Source organism: Tiliqua scincoides, chromosome 6 (assembly GCF_035046505.1).
Source record: "Tiliqua scincoides isolate rTilSci1 chromosome 6, rTilSci1.hap2, whole genome shotgun sequence".
In the NCBI taxonomy this organism is placed as follows: Eukaryota; Metazoa; Chordata; class Lepidosauria; order Squamata; family Scincidae; genus Tiliqua; species Tiliqua scincoides.
The window spans coordinates 24,591,130-24,601,077 of NC_089826.1; positions in this window are offsets into that span (position 1 = coordinate 24,591,130).

A 9,948-nucleotide genomic window follows, 5' to 3' on the forward strand; every position below is an offset into this window, starting at 1 on the left:
TAAAATGAAGGTTTTGTGACTTGTGGATTTTCAAAGCAACTTGCCTGATTTATATTCTCACTATATTTTTATGAATCTGGTACTGTATTTGGTTGTTTTTTTAAAAAAGGATTTTGTGTAAAACAAAATGTACTGCTTCCTTTTCTTTGTTTTTATATATTCTAAATTTAGGAGAATAGATATGAAGAATACGTGTTTTGCTTAATTAAAATGCTATACTGCTCTACTTGCATATTTGAAAACATGAGAGCAACAATCCAGCTCTAGAAGTGCTTAAGCCACTGAAATCAGTGCAGACTCATTCATTGACTTTGGTTTTGTTATATTCAGTTGCTTTTTGCCAATGGTCCATTTAGTTCTCTATTGACTGCTCTGCTTGGCAGTAGCTGTACAGGGTTAAGACAGGGATCTTTCTCAGCACTGTCTGGAGAAGCCATGGATTGAACTTGGAACCTCTGACTTGCAAAAAACATGTGCTCCACCACCGACCCTAAGGTTCTATCCCCATCTTGGTTGAGGCCGGCTTGATACAACTGTGGCTCAGATTGTGGCAGTTTGTCATGTGCAGTTAACCAGAACTGAAGTTAGTTACCCAGAATTAACCACTGTTTATTTTGCTTGTGAGAAACAGTACCAGAAGTATGTTGGATACATATGGAAGAAGCTTTATCTCATTATGCATTTAAGGTAAGGATTGATATGTGTAATGTTACAACAAACTGCTCGTTCCTTTCAAATCACGTTTACATAGTTAAGTTTGGTTTGTATTCTGCCTTCCTGCCCCAAAAGTGCATTCTCTGATGTACATCAAGAAATGGGGAGCATTTTGCCCCCCCGTGAAATATTTTCTGGAAGCTTTACCAGTACTTTTGAAATCCTTGTCATTTTTTCTGTTGAAATCAGTGGCTGGCATGGTCTCCAAATGACAGAAGCATTCAGAGACCCATAGCTTAGGTGTACTATAATAACATATTGTTAATAAAGCATACATTTTAATTACAACTTTATTTGAATTGCTTTTAATTAAGCTTAAGGTTGAGTTACTGAGTGAACTTATTTCAAACTTTTCATTGGAACTTCTTCCATAAGAGGTATTACTCACAATGAATAAGGACTAGGAAGATTCCTCCTCCAGTATATTACCGTAAATTATCAGACTATACAGGAATAAGGAAGACTTTGTCAACAAAATGTTATGACAACAATGGCTTTGCTGGTTTCATGAGCAGAAGCAGAACCTAGCTTCCTCCATACTCCCTCTCAATGCATATTATTTCTAATGTTTTCTATTCGGTGGTATATTCCTATATCCTGAACTCTAGATTTTGTGCCACTAGGTTTGGAGCCAAAATGGAACCTCCCACAGATAGTAGAGATGGTACCTGAATAGGGACACTTCTTAGAAGTACATAGAGTTTCAGAACAACTAAAACACAGTCACACAGCACTTGTAAGGGACTGTCCCCAGTCTAGCTTGTGCTAAACAGCTATGCACAGTAAGTTCCTGCCAAGAGTTGGGCAGGTTATGGCAGGAGAGAGATGTTCATTTTCATAGTGAGTAACATTTGTAGTCCAGGAAAGGGGAGTGAAGGGTGTGTGTGTGTGTGTGTGTGTGTGTGTGTGTGTGTGTGTGTGTGTGTGAGAGAGAGAGAGAGAGCACACAACAGAAACAAGAAATGAGTAATGCAGCCCTACAGTGTGAGTGAGGCATAATTACTATGAAGAAAGCCTTATAGAGTCCAGTGGAACTTACTCCCAGGCAGTGGTGTAGCTAATGTTCATGTAGCCCGGTGCCAAGCTCAAAATGTTGCCCCGGAAGTGATGTCACAGCCAGGCTTTTTAAAAAGTGAAAATTGGGAGGATCACACCTCCCCCCCTCCAGAAGCTTACCACCCACTTGCTCTGCTGCCTCCCCCCAGTCAGTGGCATAGTTATGGCATCTATCTGCTACCTGGGGTCAAAGAAGATTTTCTAGCTCCCCCCATGACAAAATCAAATTTAAGTAAATAAATAAAAAGTTATTGGTTTCATGCTGTATTATAACATCTCATTGGCACTCAGAACTATCAGTCTCATAGGTCAGTTTTGAGTTAAGCAAATCCACTTTTTGTTCCATAAAGGCAGTTGTGTTTTCATTTTCATGGTTAATTGGCCTTAACTTTTGATAGAATACAGCTATTCCCATGCAGTTTGTTTCATTGCATTCTGCATTAAATTACCTTTCCAATGATATATAACATGATGGTATTATTCATACATACCAAGATTTTCACAATTTTGGTCACTGGTGTCAAGCTCAGCTAGTTGCCCCCCTAAAGCTTGATGCCCAGTGCAACTGCTACCCCCTGCATCCCCTTAGCTACACCACTGCTCCCAGGAAGATATAGACAATAAGCTGGGAAGTGGGGGGGGGGAGGGGAGAAGAGAAAGACAAACATGGCTTAGATCAAGCCCCTACAGCCTAATAGCTTGATCTAGTGCATGTTTACAAAAAAGCACCATGGAAATCAGTGGGTTTATATGAATCTTAGAGCAACATAGGAAAAAATATGGACAAAGTAGGGGAGGAACTATGTATACCACCCTGAGCTCCTTGGAGGAAGGGTGGTATAAAATGCAATAAATAAATAACCAAGCTGGGGGAAATTGTGTGTGTAAAATGTTTGGAAAGGCAGAGAGAGTAAAAGATAGGGGGTGGAGATGAAACAGACAATAGGGAAAACATTGAAAACATACAAAAAGGAAAGAAAGGGGGGAAAGGGGAGAAAGGAGACAGAAAAAGCAAAGGACAGACTGATAAGAAATAAAATTGGTGCGCAAAATGAACAGAAAAACACATACACAAAGGCAGACCAGCTTTGTTCTCTATGTCCAAATAACACAAACAAACAAATTGCACAATTTAGGTGCTGGTTAAATGCTGCAACATTTTGCTGAGTGCTTCTTTCTATTTGTTCCTAATGCCTTCTAGTCTGGCTTATTGGGACACCTGGTTGTATTTATCTAATGTAACTATCCAAAGCCTGATTAAGCTCACCTTTATGAATAAAGAATTCATCATTTTGCATCATAAGGCTTCTACCTTTGGCAGAAAACAAGAATGAAGAATAAGGCATGAATTTGAATCAAGCTGGCTATGATGGTATCAAGAAGACTGCAGTTTTGTAAAAAGATGGTCCTTCCAAAAACCTCAGAACAGTTCATCAGATCATTATACTTAAACTGAGTAGGCCAGCTGTCAGTCTTTGACTGGGATCAAAAATGTTACGATGATGAGAGAAAATTCCAAAGCCTTTTCCTCTAGATGTAAAACAATATTGATCTAGAGACTCTCACTGATTACTAGGCAAGTGGCATGTGGTCGTGATCAAATCTTTTTTTTATAGCCAAGGTTATAAGAATAAATGTGTACTACTACTAATGGCTTTGGAAAAGCTCAACAGTATGAGGTGCTTCCTAAGAAGTGAAAGGACTGTTTGGACTAAATATCGGAAGCAGCATAAATGGAAGAACTAGGAACGGATGGAAGTAGGAATGAGTGCAAATGCTGGAAAACTGCACAGAGGTTCTGTGATGAAGGCTGCATTTATGATTCTGTCTTAGGCGGGCCCAGGTAATCACTACTTTCCATTCACCTGTTCTCATCTTTTAATCATGTAAATAAATGGGTTTTTATAAATTGCTTCAAGACTCTGGTTCTTTTTCCTAAGACAAACAGAAAAATAAAAGCCATTTGACAGTTCTTTTATGAACGATAGTCCTAAAACCTAATACTCCTAAACAAGCTTCACATGCCTGGTTTTCTGTTCATTTGCACAGAAAACCACGAGAGTGCTGCAAGTTGGCCTATTTCCCATCTTTTAGGATGTAGAATTTGCACACACACCAAAAAGTCATTTTTCTTTGTAGATGGTGGCAATTTTGGGCCTCGCTTGTGAATTAAAGTTTACCCTGACAGAGAAGTCTGTAGAGCTTCAGTCTTTCTAATATTTTTTTCAATGAGGATCAATGTGACCTTTCAACTGAAGACTTCCCCCCTTCCCCAACAAAAATAGTGCACAGTGACTGAGGGTTCATGATCAGTATTAAAGCATGGGCAAAGTACCCCAGCATACTATTTGTTCCTTCCCTATACAATACAGGGTGTTGTAATGCATTTTCACATAATGTCTAGCTTGGCCCTTAGAAGAGTGGGATACAATGGAGCGTCTTAAAATTGATTACCATAATATTGTTTTATTTATTGAAAATGTTTGCATCCCATTCTTTGGCTCATCAAGGCAGATTGCAAGATAAAATCCTTACACAATGCAACCCTTAATACAGTAAACCTCAAAATAGCATTCTAATTGCATCAAACAAACATAAAATTACAATGGCACAGAAGCAGCAAGAGAAGGCTATAGAGTGGTAGCCTGGACCACTAGATAGAGCAGGGGTGTCCAAACTTTTTGGCAGGAGGGCCACATCATCTCCCTGACACTGTGTGGGGGGCCAGGAAAAAAAGCATTAATTTACATTTCAAATTTGAATAAATTTACATAAATGAATAGATTGGAGATGGAACTTTTATGAATAAATAAAGGTCTTGCAATAACTCAAGGCCTATAAAAGGCCTTGCACAAAGCATGGTCAACCTTTCCTTTGCTGCTGCTGCTGCATTACAGATGTAAAACAGCAAGCAGTGGAGGTAGCCCTCTTCCCACAGCTCACGAAAGAGGTTGAACATTTGACTGTTACAGTGAGAGCAGTTGTGTCAGGCCAGCACAGGCTCCAGCAAGTCTCTGGAGGGCCAGAGTCTCATTGGAGACTGGGAGCTCCCTGTGGGAATCCTCAAGGGCTGCAAGCGGCCCCAGGGCCGGGATTTGGGCACCCCTGAGATAGACTGTTGAGAGTGAACCTAAGGCTATCACTCAGTTACAGATATCCTAGTATGTCCGTCAAATAAGTTTTGATGGCGTGATTAAATCTACATAAATTTGCATATGATTAAGACAATGGTTTTGACTAAAGGCATATTTTTTAAGATGGTGCATGTCCATGTGCAGCAAATGTAATTTCAGAAGATGCAGTGAGAGTGGAGAAGCTGCTTGCCTGTTGCAGCTTTTATAAAGATATATCAAAAATATTAGCATTTTGAAAATGTGTTGCCTAGCTAACGGAGATGTGCTTGTTCTGGTACTTTAAAAAGTCTTCTACGCCAGTGGTTCTCAAGCGTTTAGTGTCGGGACCCACTTTTTAGAATGAGAATTTGTCAGGACCCACTGGAAGTGATGTCATGACCAGAAGTGACATCATCAAGCAGGAAAATTTTAACAATCCTAGGTTGGAATCCTACCCACACTTACCCAGGAGTGACTATCATTGTTAAAAGTATATACACAGTAACCTGTTAGAAGTACAGATCTGTAACATTTCCCTAAATGCAGTCACGTAGCAGTCTAATATATTAAAAATAAAATATTGAAATGACTGGGGGCCCACCTGAAATGGGCTCGCGACCCACCTAGTGGGTCCCAACCCACAGTTTGAGAAACACTGTTCTACGCCATTAATATCACAAAGTAATTGATTAAAGGTTGCATCCCTAGTCCCAAAACCAACCACAGCTTCTCATTTGTGAAATCCTACAGTTACTTTCCTTGTTGTCCTGATAGTACCCATACTAAGTGGATTAAGTGAATAGAAGGTTGCTATGCATAGATGTGAACAGGCAGGAATCCATTTCATGCAATTGCTCAAGAGGGGAAGAGAGAGTGACGCAGTTTTTAATCAGTATGTCATGCTATTTGTTTTCCAAGACTGCAAGTCCACCAGTTCTTGTCAGTTTAGGCAAATAGAGTCAATATTCCCAGGGATGTCTTTGCATACAGCTGTGGTGTCTTGGGTGCTGCCAGGGTGACCAGCTGCTGTGCTGGACAATTCCAGTGTAATTCTCTTAAGGCTACTAGTCAACACCACATTGCATTAGAATGTGTGTGAAGGGTAAGAACTACAGGGCTATTCACTTGTTAAACTTTTTCTTGGGAGACTCATTGTTAGTCTGTGCATGAACCCAGTTATTCACACATTCCATTCAGTGAGGTGCAATCTGTGCACAGTGAACACAAACTGTTGATCTGTAAATGTTTATCTGTAACATAACAGGTGAAGTGCCCTTATGTAAGTCACTGACAGAACCATTTAAATATGAACAAATCAAGCCAGCAGGGAGTAGTGATATTTAGGGTTCATGCTTATTCAAATCTGCAACTGTCTATAACTGAAGGGCAGGAAGATAGCAAGAAGCAGACTCCATTTAGGAGCAATGTGGTTTTACCAGATTGATGTGCTCATATTAGTGGAGAGGCACTGACATTGTGGCTGCTTTACTGTCTGATCACACTAATAAAAGGGTTGGAAAGGCCAAAAAGCCCTTAGGAAACTTGGGGAAAGTGTTTTGGGGTAATTTGTAGCAACTAGATATTTGTTTTAATAGAAATTGTATTTGAAAATCTAGGTTACCAAATTTGATACCCTCTGGGTTGGATGCTATGACATGCACTGTTTGAGCATAAAGGCCAGAATCAGAAGCCAGATGTCAGATTATCATATTGGGTGGAGATGCGAAAGTGGCCATTTCCCAAGAGGGTGGCCAGACTGTGGAGTATATCAAATCTGGCAACTTAGATTTCCAAATTCAGCATACTTTTTATTTCAGAAAGACATGGCTGCCACTAATTCCCCCTTCCCTACCCAAAAACGCCCCACATTTACCAGAAATCTGACTGGTTTGTAACTGCTTGTTCTGATCTTTCCAAGGTGCTTTGTGAGTAGAGATGTGCTTTTTTAGTTTGTGTTTTTTTGTTTTTTTTTTGCAGATTTCATTTTTTGACAAAAATGAGAAGTGCAGAAAGTGGTGTTATGGTGTTTTTATTTCAAGAGCACATTTTTATAAATTACAAACTATAATCACTTTAAAAATGTACTAGGTAGACGATATAGGTGGTATAGTGTCAGCAGATGCATCCACATGCATGCAGAGGTGATCGAGATTATGTAAGGGTGTTCGAGAACTTTTTAAATATTTTGGACATTTTTTAAAAATAAAAATGAGAAGTTCAGAAAGCAGTGCTATGAGTTTTTATTTTGTTATCACTGAAAAACTTTAGTTTTAGTTACAAGTGTCATAATGCTGATGGGTTCTGAGCTGTCTGAGATGGGTCAGGATAGAGGCTTTGGGATGCAGGTGCTTAGCTCGATGTGTCAACCCAGTGCACAACAACTGTAAAGAAGGTCAATTCTATGTTTGAGACCATTTGAAAAAGGATTGAGAATAAAACAGCCAATATTATTATACTATTGTACAAATTAATTGTAAGGCCATACCTGGCATACTGTGTCCATGTTCTGATAGCCATATCTCAGAAAAGATCTAAGGAATGGGGAAAGGTGCAGAGGGGAGCAACTAAGGGCCCAATCCTATCCAACTTTCCACTGCTGATGCAGCTGTGCCAAGGGGATCTGTGGTAGGGAAGCAATCATGGAGACCTAGTCATGGTAAGAAGAGTACATTTGTTCCCTTACCTCAGGGCTGCATTGTGGCTCCACCAGTGCTGGAAAGTTAGATAGGATTTGGACCTAAAACAATTTGTAGGCTGGCACTTCCTTTACAAGGAAAGCCTGCAACATTTGGTCATCTTCAGTCTAGAAAGAAGGCACCTGAGCGGGGACATGATTGAGACCTATAAAATTAGGCATGGGGTGAAGAGTGAATAGAGTTCTTTTTCCTCTCACGCAACACCAGAACCAGCATACGTCCACTAAAACCGATTGGTGGGAGAGTTGGCAGAGATAAAAGGAAATATTGCTTTATTCAGTGCATAATTAATCTATGGAATTCCTTGCCCCAGGATGTGGTGATGACACCTGGCCTAGATGCCATTAAAAGGGGATTGGACAAATTTATGGAGGTAAATTTCATCACAGCAGACAAGACATGATGACTATATGCAACCTCTGGATTATAGTGGTAGATTATCTCTGAATGCCAAATGCAAGGGAGTGGCAAAAGGATACAGGTATCTTGTTGTCTTATGTGTTCCAAAAGGCATCTTGTCTGTCACTGTGATATATAGGTAGCAGGACTAGATGGGCCCTTGACCTGATCCAGTGCCTCTTCTTATGTACTTATGGTGGGACTATACTTCTGTGCTGACCAAGGTACATAAGGACTGTCTATTTGCATATGAGCCTAATAACTGAGATGCTGTCATCAGAGGTCCTTCTCTGAGTGCCTACACCTGTGGAGGTCAGGCAGGTGGTGACTGGAGAGAAGCCTTCTTTTGTGGTTTCACCCTATGAGAATGCATGCACCTTTACTGTTATCTGACACCTGAGGGCGCAATCAGTGGCGTCACTAGGATTCACGTCACCCGGTGTGGGACACCTGCGCGTCACCCCATGTAGTGGGCGGGGCAGCGCCCCAGGTGGTGGGCATGGTGATGTACCATCACCCCGCCCCCACTGTTTGTTTGGCTGTACCTTTTGTTAGAACAGATATTTCAATGTGGTTTGTTTCATTGCAATCTGCATGAAATTACGCATTGATTGATGTATAACATGTTGGGATTATTCCTCCAAACTCTGATTTTAGTGATTTTGAAAACTTGTAGAGTCTCTCACACACACACCTCGTGTCAACTTACTAACACCTTATTGCAGCAGTTCTCAAACTTTTAGCAGCGGGACCCACTTTTTAGAATGACAATCTGTCCAGGACCCATTGGAAGTGATGTCATGACCAGAAGTGACATCATCAAGCAAATTAAAATAAATAATTATAAATAATTAAATTGAAATAAAAGAAATAATTAAGTAAGGGGGAGCAGCCCTGTTCCACCAGTGAATTTTCTCTGTAGTCTGCCTGCAATAACGCCCCCCAAAAAGAATCAGTGAGATTTTCAGCCCTCCCCAGTGCCCAGGTTAAAGTTCTTCTACTTCAAGCATATCAGAATAAAAACCCACCTGGTTTTACAGTGCAAAATAGGAAACATTCCCCTTACCAGTTGAAGCCTCTTTTTGCATTGCATTCCGCTGGACATTTCTCATCCAACGCTGTATGGCATGACGGGGTAGCTCCTAAAGCTGCGATGTTAGTGTGTCATCCCCCCAGGGTGCGTCACCTCCCTGGCACATCACCTGGTGTGGCCTGCACCCCCTGCACCCCTCTAGCGATGCCACTGGGCACAATCCTATCCTGTGCTGGAACAGGCAAGCCAAGAGGTTTGCGCTGTATCCAGCGCAGGATAGGGGCCATAAGACATTTCCCCTAACCTCTGGGTAAGGGCCGCTGGCCCCTATGGGTCTCCTTGACCTTGCACCACCTCTTGAGGAGTTCGAGGAAAGTCTAGAAGCCGCTCCATTTTCCCCGGGAACAGGGGTTGGGATCTGGCATAACTGCCAGATCCCAGCCCAGCCTCTTGCTCCCCACCCGCCTGCCCGCCCCCTGGGCCGCCCATTGCCCGCTCTCCCCCAGCCCTGGAACACCTCCCTCCACCTACCTCAGAGCCTTGAGTCGGTGCAGCCATGCCGACGCAAGGTGGTTGGAAGAAGCTGGTGTGGAGGCTTCTGTCGGCCTTCGCAGGCCGATGCTTCTCTGAGTGCTGGCCCAGCTTCCTCCCAAGGAGGCACAAATGTGCCTTACGACATGTTTGCGACCTTCCTGGGCTGGCACAAGGGACTTGTGCCTGCCCAAGTTAAGGGCTGGATTGCACCCTGAGAAGCTCCTCAGGGTGGAGGAGGAAACATATATTTATATATGCTAAACATAGCATATTAAGAGGCAAACAGCAGCTTTGGGGGATTTTCAGTGAGAAACCAGGGATAGGGTTAACCTGCTTTACTCCAGGCTGTGGCCCTGATCAGAATCACTCTTCTGTACTTAAAGGAGCTTTAATGATGTGTTAA